This window comes from Hypanus sabinus, chromosome 4 (genome assembly GCF_030144855.1).
Source record: "Hypanus sabinus isolate sHypSab1 chromosome 4, sHypSab1.hap1, whole genome shotgun sequence".
Taxonomy (NCBI): domain Eukaryota; kingdom Metazoa; phylum Chordata; class Chondrichthyes; order Myliobatiformes; family Dasyatidae; genus Hypanus; species Hypanus sabinus.
Genome location: NC_082709.1, coordinates 43,525,525 through 43,545,273, shown reverse-complemented (window position 1 = coordinate 43,545,273; position 19,749 = coordinate 43,525,525).

Sequence of the window (19,749 nt, the reverse complement as noted above, 5' to 3'; positions counted from 1 at the left end):
TAACTTGTGTGAATAAACAGCATACAAAGGGTCTGTGCGGACATGTGTGCACAGGACTGGATTCAGCACAGACGGGGAATCGGAGTTCAGCTTCCTGATGTTTTATTTAGGTGGAATAACAGAACTTAACTGGACCTTGGAAAACTGAGAGCATCTCACTAACCTGTTCTGTTCCTGTTGCTTTGCTGATGAAGGGGAATCTTTGCAGTTCCAACTATGTCTGTGCTTACATATCATCAACTACAGAAATCCGGATTGATCCTGAGGCAAATAAATACAGGGGGAGTGGTGTACTTGAATGAACTCTGTTAAAGTTTGGCCACCTGGTCTTCTTCCTGCAAATTTATTATGGTTACTATCAGCTGATACAGATCCTGACTCTATTGATATGCTGCTATTCACACCTTGTAAAAGCTTATCACCTTTCTGAACTTCGTGATAGGAGAGACTCTTCTACAGGCTGCACATCGCTCACCTGACAACCATCCTGCTGATGTTCCTGAGATGACTGCAGACCCTTAATTGGGTCCTCTTCCACAATCCACTAAATGGAACCTTTGTGTGGATTTAGATATTGAGAGCTGTAAAATGTACTTCATGTTTGGATTCCTCTAGAACTTAGAAAGGAACTGCAAAATTTACAAGCTTAATTCTGATGTTTCACAAGCTTGGCTCTGAAGTATTTTATGTAATGCATTTCAATAAGCTTCATGAACAGAATCTTTCATCGTGTAACTCGTGCAGCTTCCTGCATCAATACTGCTGGGTTTAAGCCTTCCTGTCATTGGTGAGTTTCAGAAAAGGCTCTGTTCCAAAGACCATAAGATATAGGATCAGAATTAGACATTTAGCCCATCAAGTCTGCTCCACCATTTCATCAGGCCTGATCCAAATTTTCCTCTCAGCCCCGATCTCCTTCCTTCTCCCTGTATCCTTTCATGCCCTGACCAATCAAGAATCTCTGCCTTAACTATATATAAAGACTTGGCCTCCACAGCTGCCTGTGGTAAAGAATTCCACAGATTCACCACATTCTGGCTAAAAAAATTCCTCCTCATCTCCGTGCTAAAAGGACATCCCTCTATTCTGAGGCTGTGTCCTCTGGTTTTAGACTCTCCCACCACAGGAAACATCCTCTCCACATCACTCTATCAAGACCTTTCACCATCTGATAGGTTTCAATGAGGTCACCCCTCATTCTTCTGAATTCCAGTGAATACAGGCCCAGAGCCAACAAACGCTCTTCAGATGAAAAGCCATTCAATCCTGGAATCTTTTCCATGAACCTCCTTTCAACCCTCCCCAGTTTCAGCCCATCCTTTCTAAGATGAGGGGCCCAAAACTGCTCACAATACTTCAAGTGAGGCCTCACCAGTGCTTTATAAAGTCTTAGCTTTTATATTCTAGTCCTCTTGAAATGAATGCTAACATTGCATTTGCCTTCCTCAACACAGACTCAATCTACAAATTAACCTTTAGGGAATCCTGCAAAAGGATCCCTAGTCCTTTTGTACCTCAGTTTTTTAGTATTTTCTCTTCATTTTGAAAATAGTCAGCCCTTTCATTCCTTCTACCAAAGTGCATGACTATAACTTCTCGACTCTGTATTACATCTGACATGCCTGACATGTCTAAGTCCTTCTGTAGCTTCTCTTCTTCCTCAAAACTACCTGCCCCTCCACCTATCTTCATATCACCTGCAAACTTTGCAACAAAGCCATCAATTCCATCATCCAAATCATTGACATGTAATGTTAAAAAAAACTGGTCCCAACACAGACCCCTGTGGAACACCACTAAGCACCAGCAGCCAATCTGAAAAGGCTCCCTGTATTCCCATTCTTTGCCTCTATGCCAATCAGCCACTGCTTTATCCATGCTAGACTCTTTCCTGAAATACCATAGCCTGTTAAGCAGCCTCATGTGTGGCACTTTGTAAAAGGCCTACTGAAAATCCAAGTACACAACATCATCCAATTCTCCTTTGTTGATCCTGCTTGCTATTTCTTCAAAGAATTCCAGCAGATTTGTCTGGTAAGATCTTCCTTTGAGGCAACAATGCTGACTCTGACCTATTTATCAAGTGCCTCCATGTAACCTGAGACCTCATCCTTAATTATTGACTCCAACATTTTCTGAACCACTGAGGTCAGACTAACTGGCCTATAATTTTCTTTCTTCTGTCCCCTCCCTTCTTGAAGAGTGGAATGGCATTTGTAATTTTCCAGTCTTTTGGAACCATTCCAGAATATAGTGATTCTTGAAAGATCATTACTATTGCCTCCACGATCTCTTCAGCCACCTTTTTCAGAACCCTGGTGTGTACACCATCTGTTCCCACTGACTAATCTACCTTTCAGACCTTTCAGTTTCTCAAGAACCTTCTTCCTATGGCAACTTAACACACTTCATAACCCCTAATGCCTGCAACTTCCAGTATACTGCTAGATACATATTCAGTTCATCCCCCATTTCGTTGTCCCACATTAACTACCTCTCCAGTTTCATTTTCCAGTGGTCTAATATTCACTCACACCTCTCTTGTTATGCTTTATATATCTGAAGAAACTTTGGTATCCTCTTTAATATTATTGGCTAGCTTACTTTCGTATTCCATCTTCACCTTCTTAATGACTTTTTTAGTTGCCTTCTGTTGGTTTTTAAAAACTTCCTAATCCTCCCACTTCCTAAAACTTCCCACTAATTTTTGCTGTATTATATGCCCTCTCTTTGGTTTTTATGCAGGCTTTGACTTCTTTTCTTTGCCACGATTGTGTCATCTTTCTTTTAGAATACTTCTTCCTCTTTGGGATGTATATATCCTGTACCTTCTGAATTGCTTCCGGAATTTCCAGCTGTTTCTGCTCAGCCATCATTCCTGCCAGTGTTCTTTTTCGATCAATTCTGGCCAACTTCTCTTTCATGCCTCTGTAATTCCCTTTACTCCATTGTAATACTGATACATCTGACTTCAGCTTCTCCTTCTCAAATTTCAAGGTGAATTCAATCATATTATGATCACATGCCCCTAAGTGTTATTTTACTTTAAGCTCTATAATCATTTCTGGTTGATTGCAAAACTCCAGAATAGCTGATCCCCTCATGGGCTCAACCACGAGCTGCTCTAAAAAGCCACCTCAAAGGCACTCTAGAAATTCCCCCTCCCAGAATCCTGCACCAGCCTGATTTTCCCAATCCACCTGCACGTTGAAGTCCTCCGTGAGTATTGTAACATGGCCCTTTAAGGATGCATTTTCTATCTCCTGTTGTAATATGTAGATCACATCCTTACCACTGTTCAGGAGTCTGTCTACAACTCCCATCAAACTCTTTTTACCCTTGCAGTTTCTCAGCTCTACCCACAATGATTCAACACCTTCTGACTGTAGTTCACCTCTTTCTAATGATTTAATTTAAATTTTTACCAACAGAGCAACTTCTCACCACCCCCCGCCAAAGAAACCAATCCTTCCTCATAGTTGTTGTTTTCCAGTCCTAGCAACATCCTTATAAATCTCCGCACCTTCAGTTTTGCAATCACATCTTTCCTGTAATGTGGAGACCAGAACTAAATGCAGCAGTCAAGCTACAGTCTTGAATGCAGTACTAGTAAAACCTTCCTGCTCATATCTTCTACATCTTGGCTGGTGGCCCTTTTAACCATTGTCTCAACCAGAAATTGTACCTTTAAAGCTTTGTGAACATGTACTCCAGGTCCATTTTCCCTCTGTACCTCTCAATATTTATGGATCCAAATATATTAAATAACATTCCACTAAGTTCACTTCTTTTCACTACTTTTCTGACTAACTGACCTATCAGATGGTTTAAAGCTTTGCTCCTTACTCTCAGTCAAGGAGGCAGTTCTTGTAACAGCTGCAAACTTCTTCAACATGGCCCTGTGTCATAAATATAGATAAGAAATAGTTGGAGACGGGATTCCATGGCACCCCATTGTAACTCTTTTTAATCATTACTATTTATTTCCTGCTAACAAGCAGTTTCATATCTTATTTCCCAAGGTCCCTTAAATCTCAAGAGATTTTACTTCCTCAGCTGGCTTGTCTTGTGGGATGTCTTTTGAAGCCTGGCTAAAATCATAGTCATAGAGAAGTACAGCACAGAAGCAGGCCCTTTGGCCCATCTGGTCTATGCCAAAGCTATTTAAGCTACCTACCCCCATCCACCTGCTCCAGGACCATAGCCCTCCACATCCTTACTGTCCATGTACCTATCCAAACTTCTCTTAAACTTTAAAATCGAGCTCACATGCACCACTTGTGCTGGCAGCCCACTGCACACACTCACAATCCTCTGAGTGAAGAAGTTTCCCTTCATGTTCCCCTTAAACTTCTCACCTTTTGCCCTTAACCCATGACCTTTGGTTGTAGTCCCACTCAACCTCAGTGGAAAAAGCCTGCTTGCATTTACCCTGCCTATACCCCTTTTAGACTGTAGACTTGTAGGCTGGTATGCTAATAATCCTTGTAGACTGTATACTAATAATCTGTTAGTTATTCCTGTCCAAACTGAGATGTGTTGGAATGCCTGACAACACATATTTTACACAATGGATACAAGTTCCTTTTAAAGGAATAGATATCTCTTTGGTTGGTGTCAATCAATAACTTTTACTTCTGCTGGTTGAATTCTGAGCTTTCAATTGACTATTTGTATAATTTAGAAGTATTGATATGGTAGGCTATTTAGCCCATTTCAATTAGATTACGATTGACCTGTGACTTAACTCCATATATCTATTTTCTCTGCATAGCCTGAATGCCTTTGATAAATAAACATCTATCAATCTTATATTTACATTGAAGAGAGCTCCAAACTTTTGAATGCTGCAATGTTTTCACAACTTCATTTCTAAAACGGTTGGATTTAAATGTTAGACTATGCCCCCAAATACAAGATCAAATTTATATTTCAATTTAATTTGAAATAGACCTTCTTTGGTTTCAATTGACATTTTCAAGGGAGTAACAGTAGTTTGAAATATCTCTTGGGTGAAGGATATTAGGTAATATGTTGATGACCAGACTTAACATGTTCTCAGTACTGTATTATGCATTGAAGTCAAATAAATATAGGACATCTGTCCAAATAAATCAAGAGCAGTCTGTTATTTTATGTAGTGAATGAAAAATGTCTTCACTGCCCTAGAAGCCAATATTTCCTGACTTTGACTTCAACAGACATATGGACATATTATTTGCAAAAAAAGATCTGTTTGTGTAACTCTTAAAAGTTATTTTTTCAATATGTTTTTAATGCTCTATTCTCATCATATGTATTTTTGTTCTCTTAAAGGTTTGTACCATTTCTTAATTGTTATTTGGATTTTAACTTCTGCTTGTTTTCTCCCTCTTTCCCAATAACTACTAATGCTTAGTGGCTACAATGAAAACCTCATGCATATTCCTAGCACCACATGGTTGAATTTTTAGGGAGAACTATTTATATCATAGTGCTTTCAATGGGAAAGGAAGAATTGTACTATTTTAACATCTGGATGTGTGTCACTTTTCTTTAAATAGTAAATCTGATCACTTCTTCAATTAACAATTAATAATTAACAATTTCACAAGAACTTTAGCTGTTTCTTATATTTCCTGTAGCTCATTGACAATTTGATCTGTTAGGAGCAGATTGCTTTTTGTACACTTTGCTGAGTTGGTCACACTCAGTCAATATTTATTTAATTCAACACAGAGCAACTGGAAACAAAGGCAAGGCTTTTACTGGGCAAAATGGATACAGAACCAACGTCAATGCTAGGTATCAAATCACCAATATTTAACTATAGATGAGTAATTTCCCATACCCAAAATCTGTTACTTTTAACAGATTTCTAAGTAACTTGTGACTCAAGAGTTCTTCAGAAATGGAGTAGGGCATGATAGGGAATGTTCTAGAATTAAGTAAAAATAGCAGATATTAATTCAAAAATGAACCAGTCTTCAGTTCTTGACGCAAGCAGTAAATTGAAGTTGAAAGCATGCCTTGGAATAAACAATATTGCCTGTGGAGGTCGGGCTGGCCCACAGACTAAGAGGTAAGGTTTGCAAAATTTAAACATGAGATATTGCAATGCATCAGCCAAACGTTAAGACAAGGGGCCTGCATCAACCCAGGCAAATATGGGTATAAAATAATTCGCACCATTGTAAATAAGTACAAGGAAACTTGAATATCAAATTGGTACTATTACTTAGCACATCAAATAGTTGATCTTTGAATAGTTGGGGGATTTGTGTACTCAGAGAGTCAGCTTTCACAAACACTAACCTTGGGTGTCTGGCTCTCTGTCTTCAGAATTTTTAGAATATCTGTCTATTAGTTCATCCTGAACATCAGAGATGGCTCCCTCTGCAAATATATAATTCAAAGGAAACAATGTCAATCCAAAATATTAAGTGAAATTGTATTGAATTACCTACTGTTACTTTTGATCTTAAGGATATAAGAAGGTGAGGTACTTTTGAGTTTATGAGATTCTACCAAGAGAGTCTCCAGAAGAATGCCTGCATATTGTGATGAATGAAGATTTCTACATCGCCAACTTCAGTGTCTCTCTGGTGACTTTGATCATAGTCACAACAGGACATACGCAACACTAAAGTACCTTCACATCTAGTTGAAACCAGGCTGAAGTAATCTAAAGATAGCAAGAAAATATTTTTCATCAGAATGGTTATGACTGAATTTCTTTATTTCTGAGTGCTTCAAGCAGAATCGCGTGATTGCGGGACTGTCGCAGCAGGAGAAGGAGCGAGGGGCTCGGGAGAGCGCTGTCTGCTTGGAAGCAGCTGAGGTGAGTGTGCTTTAAAAGGAGTGCAGAGCGGGGACTCGAGACAGTGTGATCGCGGGACGTCGCAGTGGGAAGAGGAGCGAGGGTCTCGGGAGAGCGCTGTGTGCTGGGAAGCAGCTGAGGTGAGTGTGCTTTAAAAGGAGTGTGGAGGGCAACTAAAGGGTTAAACAGATTGTTGATTAGTTGACTAGAGGGAGTGAGTACTTGAGATAATTGGCAGGGACAAATAAAAGGAGGGGTAACTGAAGAGCAGCGGCCAGTGTGTGAGTGGCTCAGGGTAGGAGTGGAGCTTTGAGGCTTTGGCTTGAGAGGCTTCCGCGAGCAGAGGCTGAGGATGAGCTTTGTCCCAGTGAGGTAAGGCTGGGTAAGTTCCTTTAATTAATTTAATTAACTTATGAGTAGGTAATGGAGGCAGCTGTTAGGGCAGTCAGGTGCTTCGTCTGCAGTATGTGGGAAGTCAGGGCACAATTGTCCCTGATGGCCACACCTGCAAAAACTGAGAGGGAACTGGAGCTGGAGCTGGATGAACTTTGAATTATTCATGAGGCAGACGCAGAAATGGACAGGAGTTTCAGGGAGACAGTCACCCCTAAAAGTCAGGAGGTAGGTAGGTTTGGAAATTGCACCATCTCGGATCGCAAGACCCTGGGACTGAATAGTGAGGTCAGCTGAGAAGATCATCAGGGTCTCTCTTCCCATCATCACGGACATTTACACTACACGCTGCATCCGCAAAGGAAACAGCATTATGAGGACCCCATGCACCCCTCATACAATCTCTTCTCCCTCCTGCCGTCCGTGAAAAGGCTCCGAAGCATTCAGGCTCTCACGACCAGACTATGTAACAGTTTCTTCCCCCAAGCTATCAGACTCCTCAATACCTGAAGCCTGGACTGACACCTTGCCCTACTGTCCTGTTTATCATTTATTGTAATGCCTGCACTGTTTTTGTGTACTTTACGCAGTCCTGTGTAGGTCTGTAGTCTAGTGCAGCTTTCTCTGTGTTGTTTTTTTTTACGTAGTTCAGTCTAGTTTTTGTTTGGTGTCATGTAACACCATGATCCTGAAAAACGTTTTTTCATTCTTACTATGTACTGTACCAGCAGTTATGGTCGAAATGACAATAAAAGTGACTTGACTTGACTGTGTGACTGTCAGGAGTGGGAAGGGGAATATACAAAATGAGCAGAGCACCCCTGCGGCCATTCACATCAACAATGAGTATACCGTTTTTGATACTGTTGGTGGGGACGACCTACCAGGGACAAGTTGCAGTGGTTGCATTTCTGGCACTGAGTCTGGACCCTCAGCTCAGAAGGGAAGGAGGGAAAAGAGGAGAGCAGTAGTGATAGGGGATTCGATAGTTAGGGGGACAGATAAGAGGTTCTGTGGGAGAGACTGAGAATTCCTGATGGTCTGTTGCCTTCCTGGTGCCAGGGTCCACAATATCTTGGATTGAGTTCTCGGTATTCTCAGGAGGAAGGGTGAGCAGCCATATGTCATGATCCATGTCGGGACCAAGGTGGTGAATAGGAAAGAGGAGGAGGTCCTGCAAAGAGAGTTTAGGGTGTTAGGTGCAAAGTTGAAGGACAGGACCTCCAGGGTTGCAATCTCAGGATTGCTACCTGTGCCACGTGCTAGTGAGGCTAGAAATAGGAAGATAATGCAGCTAAATACGTGGCTAAGGAAATGGTGCAGGAAGGAGGGCTTCATGTTTCTGGACAATTGGGTTTTGTTCCAGGGAAGGTGGGACCTGTTCTGATGGGATGGTTTGCACTTGAACTGGAGGACTAACATCCTTGTGGGTAGATTTGCTAGTGCTGCTCTGGGGGTGTGTGGGGGGGGGGGAGCGGGGATTTAAACTAGATTTGCAGGGGGAGGGGAACCAGAGAGTTAGAGCAGAGAATGAAATGGAGGAATATAGAAGTCATGCGAGAACTGCATGTATAGACAGAAATCAAAGATTTGTACATGATATAAATGTTCTCTGGTGCATCCATTTAAATGCAAGGAATATTGAAAGTAAGGCAGATGAGTTTAGGGCATGGATTGGCACGTAGGATTACGACTTTATTGCTATTAGTGAGTCTTGGTTGTAGGAGGGGCAGGACTAGCAGCTCAATGTTCCAGGGTTCTATTGATTCAGACATGATAGAGGGGGAGGGATGAAAGGGGGAGGAGTGGCATTACTAGTCAGGGAAAATATCACAGCTGTGCGTAGACAGGACAGCCTGGAGGGCTTGTCTACAGAGGCCTTTGGGTGGAGCTGAGGATGGGAAAGGTGTGACCACAGTAATAGGGTTGTATCATAGACTGCCCAATAGTCAGAAAGAATTGGAGGAGCACATCTGTAGCGAGATAACAGACTGATGTAAGAAACAGAAAGTTGCAATAGTAGGTGATTTTAACTTTCCACATTGACTGGGACTCCCACACTGTGAAAGGGCTAGATGGCTCGGAGTTGGTCAAATGTGTTCAGGAAAGTTTTCTAAATCAATATATGGAGGTACCTACGAGAGAGGATGCAATACTTGATCTCCTATTAGGGAACCAGACAGGTCAGGTGACAGAAGTATGTGTAGGCGAACATTTTGGGTCCAGTGACCATAATGTCATTAGTTTCAAGTTAATTATGGATAAAGATAGGTCTGGTCCTCGAGTTAAGGTTCTAAGTTGGAGAAGGGCCAATTTTGTGGAAATGAGAACGGATCTAGGAGTGGATTGGGATAAGTTGTTTTCTGGCAAGGATGTGTTCACTAAGTGGAAGGCCTTTAAAAATGAAATTTTGAGAGCGCAGAGAGTGCCAGGATTAAAGGCAAAGTTTGCAGGCATAGAGAACCTTGGTTTTCAGGGGGTATTGGCGATCTGGTTAAAAAAAAAAGAGAGAGGTGTGTAGCAGGTATAGATAACATGGAACAAATGAGGTACTTGAAGAGTATAGAAAATGTAAGAATATACTAAAGAAGGAAATCGGGAAGGCAAAAAGAAGACATGAAGTTGCTTTGGCAGATAATGTGAAAGTAAACCTGAAGGGTTTCTACAAGTATATTAAGAGTAAAAGGATAGTAAGGGACAAAATTGGTCCCCTAGAAGATCAGAGTGGTCGTCTATGTGTGGAGCCTCATGTGATGGGGAGATCTTAAACAGTTTTTTTGCATCAGTCTTTACTCAGGAAGCTGGCATAGTGTATATGGAAGGAAGGGAAACAAGCAATAGTGTCATGGAACATATAGAGATTAAAGAGGAGGAGGTGCTTGTTGCCGTACAGCAAATAAAGGTAGATAAATCCCCCGGGCCTGACATGATATTTCCTTGGACCTTGAGAAAGACTAGTGTAGAAATTGAACAGGTCCTGGCAGATATATTCAAAATGTCCTTAGCCATGGGTGCGATGCCAGAAGATTGGAGGGTAGCTCATGTTGTTCCGTTGTTTAAGAAAGGCTCCAAAAGTAAACCAGGTAATTACAGGCTGGTGAGCCTGACATCAGTAGTAGGTAAATTATTGGAAGGTGTTCTGAGAGATCAGATATACGAGTATTTGGACAGCCAAGGGCTGATTAAAGATAGTCAGCATGGCTTTGTGCGTGGGAGATTGTGTTTAACGAATCTTGTAGAGTTTTTCAAGGAGGTTACCAAGAAAGTAGATGAAGGAAAGGCTGTGGATGTTGTCTACATGGACTTTAGTAAGGCCTTTGACAAGGTCCCACATCGGAAGTTAGTTCAGAAGGTTCGGACACTAGGTATCCATGGAAAGGTTGTAAAATGGATTCAAAATTAGCTGTGATTGCTTCTCAGACTGGAGGCCTGTGACTAGTGGTGTACCTTGGGGATCTGTGCTGGGTCCATTGTTGTTTGTTGTCTATATCAATGATCTAGATGATAATGTGGTAAATTGGATCAGCAAGTTTGCTGATGACAATAAGATTGAAGGCTTTGTGGACAGCGAGGAAGGCTTTCAAAGCTTGCAGAGGGATCTGGACCAACTGGAAAAATGGGCCAGAAAATGACAGATGGAACTTAATGCAGACAAGTGTGAGGTGTTGCATTTTGGAAGGACAAATCAAGGTAGGACATACACAGTAAATGATAGGGCACTGAGGAGTGCGGAGGAACAAAGGGATCTTGGAGTTCAGATACATAATTCCCTGAAAGTGGCGTCACAGGTAAACAGGGTTATAAATAAGGCTTTTGGCATCCTGGCATTCCTAAATCAAAGTACTGAGGATAGGAGTTGGGATGTTATGATGAGGTTGTATAAGACATTGGTGAGGCCATATTTGGAGTATTGTGTGCTGTTCTGGTCACCTAACTATAGGAAGGATATCAGTAAGATTAAAAGAGTGCAGAGAAGATTTACTAGGATGTTGCCAGGTCTTCAGGAGTTGAATTACAGGGAAAGATTGAACAGGTTATAATTTTACTCCTTGGAGTGTGGAAGAATGAGGGGGGGATTTGATAGAGGTTTACAAAATTATGAGGGGTATAGACAGAGTAAATGTGAGTAGGCTCTTTCCACTCAGATTAGGTGAGAGCATATGGCTTTAAGGTGAAAGAGGAAATGTTTAGGGGGAACTTCTTCACTCAGAGAGTGGTGGGAGTGTGGAATGAGCTGCCATCTGACGTGGTAAATGTGGGCTTAATGTTAAGTTTTAAAAATAAATTGAATAGATACATGGATGGGACAGGTTTGGAGGGTTATGGACTGGGTGCAGGTTAAAGGGACTAGTGGAATAAAGTTTTGGCATGGGCTAGAAGGGCCTAATGGCCTATTTTCTGTGCTGTAGTGTTCTATGATTCAATGGTTCTAAAAAGGCTCTTATGTCTCCAGAGAACCTCTTTTGCCCAGCTGATTTTTCATACATGCCAAGTTAATGATTTTATGCAGATTTTCTTTTCACCACATTGCAAAGTTCCCTGTGATGCTCTGAGGGTGTTGAAGATTCTAAATTAATGCAAGTTATTGACCTTTTAAATACCATGACAGAAATGTACACTTCAAACTTCTCTTTATAAATTAGGAAAACAATGCTTTCAACTGAAGAGGGCATCTAGTTCATTGCAATTTAAAAATGATGTTCCTATGATATCAATAGAGCCTGTTTTGGGACAAAATGCATACAGTGTGCACTCTATAGTCTACAGAAAGCAGATATTTTAGGCTCCATAAATCCATCACACTCCACTTCCCTTCATGCCATTGCGGGAAAAGACTTGTTCCAGGCACAAACTTTCCAGCAGCTCAGAGGCTGACGGAACCACTTGCTTGGAGCTGTTGCCTGGAAGCCCAATGGATTGGGCATAAGATCATAAAATGGACGCCAGATGACTGGCTCTCAGCTGCCCTGCTACTAGTAAGAGAGGAACAGGTTGATCTCAGGGTGCCAAGTGTAGTGTCAAAGGAAGTTAGGAAGCCTGGGAAATTTGAACACAGCATGCAAGTTTAATTCAATGTGATTTCCTGTGTCTTCATCTTTAAGTAGTATACCAACTCTTCAGATAGTGCATAGCTAGGTCAACATTTATAATGGTAACTATGAGTACAGTTGACATGCTCTGAATTGCAAACACCTTACTGGAACACTAAACACAAAGCGCACTGCAGATGCTGTGGTCAAATCAAGACGTACAAAAAAGCTGGATGAACTCAGCAGGTCGGACAGCATCTGCTGAAAGAAGCAGGACTGATGAAGGGAATTATGCTTCTTTCAACGGATGCTGCCCGACCTGCTGAGTTCATCCAGCTTTTTTGTATGTCTTGATTTACTGGAACACTGCTTGCCATCTATTGTGTGGAGGGTATAACTATAGAGTGAAAAATTCTCTTCATGGTTGCCATAGGAATTTGCAAAGAGAAAGGAAGAAAAAATAAGGACAGATATGGCCTGACTTAATTATCTTGTTTCTGTAATCTCACTTCACCTTACTATTATGCTTGGTTTGACCTTATATGAGATTCCATGAGAAATTGATGAGTTTATCGATTTATAATCCAGAATTTCACCACATTCAGGTAGAGGTGCTGAGACCCTTCATCAAGATTTCCATTATCTGCAGAATATCTAATATCTCCAAGCAGAGAACCTATTTTGCTTGGCTGACATTCTATACATGCCAAGTCAGTGATTCTATGCAGCTTTGCTCTTCACCATATTGCAAAGTGCTCTGTGATGCTCTGAGGATATGCTAAGTTTCTAAATTAATGTAAGCTATAATTATTATTGATCTTTTAAATACCATGGCAGAAATATATACTTTTAAGGTTCTCTTGAGAAATTTAATGATACAACACTGGGAATGGATCTAAGATTGTTCATGCCACATCTCTTTCCATCTCAAGGTCCTTTCATTTCCATCTTTAGGACATTGTCGATCTCCTTCTCACCCTCAGTGCTGTTGAAGCTCTTATCCAAGTTTTTACCTCTTTTATTTCTCCAGCTCTGTTAATTACCTCATAATTTTCATCCCACTGTTCTGGTCTATTGCTTAGTCCCCATTGCATTGACTGTCAAATTTGCATTGGAAAAATATCGATCTACTGCTGAAACCATTTCTGCAAATTCAGTTTTCAATTCATGTCTAATATTAGACTGAGTTTCTTTTAGTCTGTGACTGAATATAAGAACATAAGAAATAGGAGCAGGAGTAGTCCATCTGGCCCACCGAGCCTGCTCCACCACTCAATAGGATCTGGCCGTGGACTCAGATCCATCTATCAGCCTTTTCCCCATAACTATTGATTCCTCTACTGTACAGAAATCTATCTAAATGTGTCTTAAAATATTTAATTAGGAAGACTCTACTGCTTCACTTGGCAGAATTCCACAGATTCACTATTGTCTGGGGAAAGCAGTTTCTCTCATCTCTGTTCTAAATCTACTCCTTCAAATTTTGAGGGCATGTCCTCTAGTTCTAGTCTCACCTACCAATGGAAACAACGTTCCTGTCTCTATCTCATCCACGTTTTTCATAATTTTATATATTTTCACAAGGTCATTCTTCTGAATTCCAGCAAGTAAAGTCCCAGGTGACTCAATTTCTCTTGGTAGGCTAACAACACCTTCATTTCTAGAATCAACCTAGTGAACCTCCTCTGCATCGCCTCCAAAGCAAGTATACCTTTTCTCAAGTCAGGAGCTTTAGCTGCAGCCTCACCAGTACCCTATACTATTCCAGCATAATCTCCTGCTCTTAAGTGAAGACCAATTTTCCATTTGGCTTCCTGATTTGGCATCTGCAAACTAATCTTCTATTGTTTATTCACAAGTACTCCTAAATCCCTCTGCACAATAGCATGCTGCAATATTTCACTATTTAAACAGTAATCTGATCTTCTACTTCTCCTTCCAAATTGGATGATTTCACATTTACCAACATGGTACTCCATTTGTCTAACCCTTTCCTACTCACTTAACTAATCTATACCTCTCTTCAGACTCTCTGCATTCGCTCAACAATTTGCTTTTCCGCTCAATTTAGTGTCATTGGCAAACTTTGATATGCTACACTTAGTCTACTCTTTAATGTATATTATGAGCAGCTGAAGGCCCACCAACAACCCCTGTGGCATTCCACTCACCACAAGTTGCCAGTCAGAGGCAACCCAATTTATCTCAACTCTTTGCTTCCTATTGGTTAACCAATCCTCTATCCATTCTAATACAACTCCATGCATCCTTATGGATAAGTCTTTTACGTGACATCTCATAACCCATCTTCTGGAAATCCAAATACACAACATTCATTTATTACCTTCAATCAAGATTCAAGATTGTTTAATGTCATTACCAGTACACAAGTGTAAGGGAGACAAAATAATTGTTACTCCAGATCTGTTGCAGCACATAAAGAACACAATAAGAAAAACATGTAAATACAAATATAGAAGGTAGCTTATACACATAGATTGGTTGTATGTCCTCAGAAAGTAGAGGCGTTGGTGAGCTTTCCTGGTTGTGTAGAACGTATTCTGGGCCCATGAGAGGTTGTGTGAGATGTGCACTCCCAGGAATTTGAAATTGCTCACAGTTTCCATTACTGTGCTGCTGATGTAAGGAGGGCTATGAGTATTGTGACTTCTCCTGAAGTCGATAACTTTGTTTTGTTGATATTGACAAAGAGGTTATTTGCCTAGCATCAGGCCTCAAACTCTTCCACCTCCTGTCTGAAGGCCGTCTCATTGTTGTCAGTGATGAGCCACTGTCGTGTTGATAATGTGATTTTTCAGGTGTTTGGTCCTGCAGCCATGTGTGAGCAGAGTGTATAGCAATTGCTCGGTACATGTATGTCCACAGTACTTATTATATATTCAAATATCTCCAGTAGGTTTGTCAAACAAGACCTGCCTTTCCTGAATCCATGTTGTGTCTGCTTAACATAACAAGTTCTACCCAACTATCTATTTTTTTCTTAATGATAGCTTCAAGCATTTTTCTGACTACACAATTTAAGCTAACTGGCCTACGGTTACATGCCTTTGCCTATATCTTTTCTAAACAGTGTCAAGACATTTGTTGTCTTCCAATCCAGTGGGACCTGCCCAGGGTCCTGGAGAACTTTGGTGAAATATCACAAACGCCTCTCTTATAAATTCCTCTATTTCTTTCAGTACCTTGGGTTGCATCCCATCATGACTAGGGGACTTGCCTACCATTAGGCTCAATAGTTTGCTCATCGCTGCCACTTAGGTGATAGGGATTAGATTGATTACCTCCCCTCCCAATGCATCCATAACATCTCTTTTTGGTATGTTAGACAAGTCCTCTAATAGGAAGATAGATACAAAATGGTCATTGGCAGAGACTTCAATCATTTAATTCACAACTTAAAAACTCTTTCCTAGTCATAACACTAATACTACTCAGTGAAAGTGAAGATTCTATGAGCTTAAGTGGGTTTAGCATATTATCTATTTTGGTTATGCAAATTTGACTGTAAAATGGGTTTCCGAGATGTTCCTTGAAACAGTCAAACTGTTTGCCATGTACTATTCCTGTGCTTCCAGTGGTAATTTGAAATCTGGCTGTGAGATGAACAAAAATAGTGACCTAAATACTTATTTTAATTTCAGTCCTGTGCTTTACTTTTATTTTCTCCTTTTCATAACTGAGTGTCTCCTGGCAAATTTAAAGGGTTTGAGTGTCTGAGTCTGTTAATTATGTCAACATCTCCTCATCGCCATCCCATAGATGGCTGTATTTGGTCCAGTGTATGGCTCTTAGAATGATGTTTTCTCTTAGATATAATGCAACATCTTTCCCTGATAACACTCCTTCATCTGGCTATAGGCATTAAAGCTCATTGGGGTTTAAAATCCCTTTGCACTTGCATACTATGAAGAATTGCAGGTGGTTTCTGCAGTCTGTCTTTTTTTTATCCTGCAACTCCAATTACCGAATTTCTGGGTTTGTGATTGATTTAGTTTCAGCAGGCAAGATGAGAATGTGAACAGCATGATTTCAATATTACTATTTAAAGGGACACTGCAAACATAACATAGTCAGCATATTGCAAGGTGCTTTCAACTGTGCAAGTCCTGTCAAGGCTTTTATTTTACCCTCCACCATTAACGGAGAGCTTTACATCACATTAAAGTGCTCTACTGAAAGTAATAGTTAAGAATTAATGAGAAGATTTACAATGAAATCTGCTGAGTCTTTTTACTCATAATTGTGGAATACAAGTTCAGACTTCCTTAGCACAATTCCAGTTCTGCTCTGCTATTAAACCAAGCTCAACTTACATATCTCTCTCACATGTTTAACCAGACAGAAAGTCCTTTACTCTGACTAAACCGGGAGATATTCTGGTGTAAAGACGAAGTAGAATTCTTAACAACTGTTTTAAAAAAAAAAATCAGTTTCTATAATTTAATATCACTAAAAATATTGTGCCATTAAGCATATATTTTCATCCATATTTAATTTATGCCTCAGTACAGCTGTTAAAAATATTTTTTCTCAGGATAGCATATGGTGTTCATAAGCTAGATCACAGCTGTTTCCTTTTGTTAAAACTTTGCAATAGTACTTCTATCTATTAGGTTTGTAGTTCCCTCATTAAAAATGTAGTAACAGATATATTGGAATATTTGGTAGGCAGTAGTTAAACAAAGGCTTCTCTTCTATTGATAAAAATATTGTAAATTACTAAGATAATTATTAATACCTTCTAATAACCATATAACAATTACAGCACGGAAACAGGCCATCTTGGCCCTTCTAGTCCATGCCGAATGCTTACTCTCACCTAGTCCCACCAACCTGTACTCAGCCCATGATCCTCTATTCCTTTCTTGTCCATATACCTATCCAATTTTACTTTAAATGACAATACTGAACCCGCCTCTACCACTTCTACTGGAAGCTCGTTCCACACAGCTACCACTCTCTGAGTAAAGAAATTCCCCCTCGTGTTACCCCTAAACTTTTGCCCCCTAACTTTCAACTCATGTCCTCTTGTTTGAATCTCCCCTACTCTCAATGGAAAAAGTCTATCCATGTCAACTCTATCTATCCCCCTCATAATTTTAAATACCTCTATCAAGTCCCCCCTCAACCTTCTATGCTCCAAAGAATAAAGACCTAACTTGTTCAACCTTTCTCTGAAACCCAGGTAACATTCTAGTAAATCTCCTCTGTACTCTCTCTATTTTGTTTTAATTTCTGTCTCTAATTTATTACTTCATGAGCAACTATTGTAATTGAGCAGAAATATAATATAATTATAATTTGTACTGTAATTCGATACTCTCAATAAATTAAAATACAGAGGAGGAATGTAAAGTCTTTGAAAAATGCTTGTAAGTATGTTCAACTATCGCTCAGTTAGGGAGGTTCTTACCTTGTGGGATATTTCATGCAACTTAAAAGTATCTTAGACTTTGAGAGCATAGCTTTGTTCAATACTGACAGAGGTTTAAGATTTTGGGGTATGTCGTTGATCTTCTGTTCCATTGTCTAGGATATGATATTTGAAACCAATACTATAAAAACCATTAATTGGCAATACGTGAGCATTGTTCATTCTAAAACCTTGTTGCACTTTATTTAAGTATGCTCACTTTGTTGAATCAGTAATTGTAGAGATCACTTGCCATTTATAGTTGGGTCACACTGATAGCAGTGAAGTCAATGAAGATGAAATGTTAGACAAGCCATCAGGAGAATTCACCATTTCTCTTGGAATTCTCTCATTGCGTATTTTCATTACAATTGTACAGAGTTTAAGTTTAGCATCCCATATAAAAGTGGCGACCCATTCCTTAAGCATTCTATAATGGCCATAAAGGCTTGAAACTCGGCCTTGAAGGTAGAGCGGTAGAAGAGCTTTCAAGCAGGAGCAAGCTAACATGTTTTTCTTTCATTCATTCTTGAGAAAACGCTTCCCAAGTTTACAATATATATTTATCTACGTAGGCATATATTGAGTAACCAATAATTTATTTGTCTACCCAGTATTTATCTGTCTCTCCTGTGGCTTTCAGCTAGACTTCTGTATTTGCAATTTATCACATATGAATGCTGATAGTCTCCTTTTTTCTCTCTTCATGTGCAAAAGTATCTAACTTCAATGTTCTGTCTTCACCCAGCTACCCTGAAATTTGATATTCAAGGCAGAAGTAGAAGCTTCTACATCTGTTTTACATTAGTATGTCTTCCTTTAAGATTTGTATTAGAAATTGTTTTAAAGAAGGTAAATACTCTGGATTGGGTAAAATGGGTATTCAGCCTTTCTACTAGAATTTTGTCTGGTGTTGGATTTATTTGCAACTGAACATTTTGCCTGACAAAAAGGCCAATTTGGAACAAAGTCGTGTGAGTAAGAATGGATAATTTCCAAACCCACAGAGCTGAAATCAATCCTATGAAAACACAGAGGGCAGGTGAGAGTGGTGACTAGTTGCCATCACTGCCCCTTATTAGTGAAAATATTAGTGTTCTTGTCCTTATCATATTGCTGTTTTTGGAAGCTAAATGTGCACAAATTGGGTACTGTCTTCCCCTTGATGATGGGAGCGTCTAGGACAGGGAGGGCACAGCCTCAGGATAGAGGGATGCCCATTTTAAAAAGGGATACAGAAAAATCCCTTTAGCTAGAGGGTGGTGAACTTGTGGAATTTGTTATCACAGGCAGCTGTGGAGTCCATGTTGTTGGGTGTATTTAAGGCAGAGCCTGATAGGTTCTTGATCGGACGCAGCGTCAAAGGTTACGGGAAAAAGACCAGAAGAGGCACTGAGGAAGAGAGAAATAAAAGGATCATCCACGAATGAATGGTGGAGCAGACTTGATGGGTCAAATTCTTCTCCTATGTCTTATGATCTTATTACAGTAATGTACATAGATTCTGATTAATTTGGCCTCTGGTTAATCAGGACAGCCAGTTATTTGGGTCAGCTCTTAAAGAACAAAAACTAATTGAGAAAATAGCCAGGTTTCCCTTTGCTTATTTGGGAATAATGTCATATAAATGGGGCAGGAGCCTATTGCTGAACAGTTTCTAACTGGCATTAGTTGTGTTTGCTTGCATGGCCATTAGAAACTACGCTATGCTTAGAACAAACAGTTTTAAAATAGTGTCACTTGTGTGAGTTTTTGTTTAAAAAGCAATGATTTTTGTCACTGTATTGGTGACAAATAAGCAGTAGACAATTCAGAACTGTTTTGCTTGCTGTGGTTCCAGGCACTCAGGCTTGGAGATGTCAGAAATTGCTGGAGTGAAAATGAAACAATTTCACTACTTCAAGAAGTTAGGACCTACAAAGAAATTGACAATCATCTTGAATGTTACAATAAAAATGAAGATTTGGAGTTCACAATTGTTGAGAGGATTGTATGCAGGCAGTCCATTATCTATACTAGATATCTGCACTGATTTTGTTCATTCACAGTCAATCAAGAACATAGCAGCGTACACTGGGTTAAATCCTCCATTG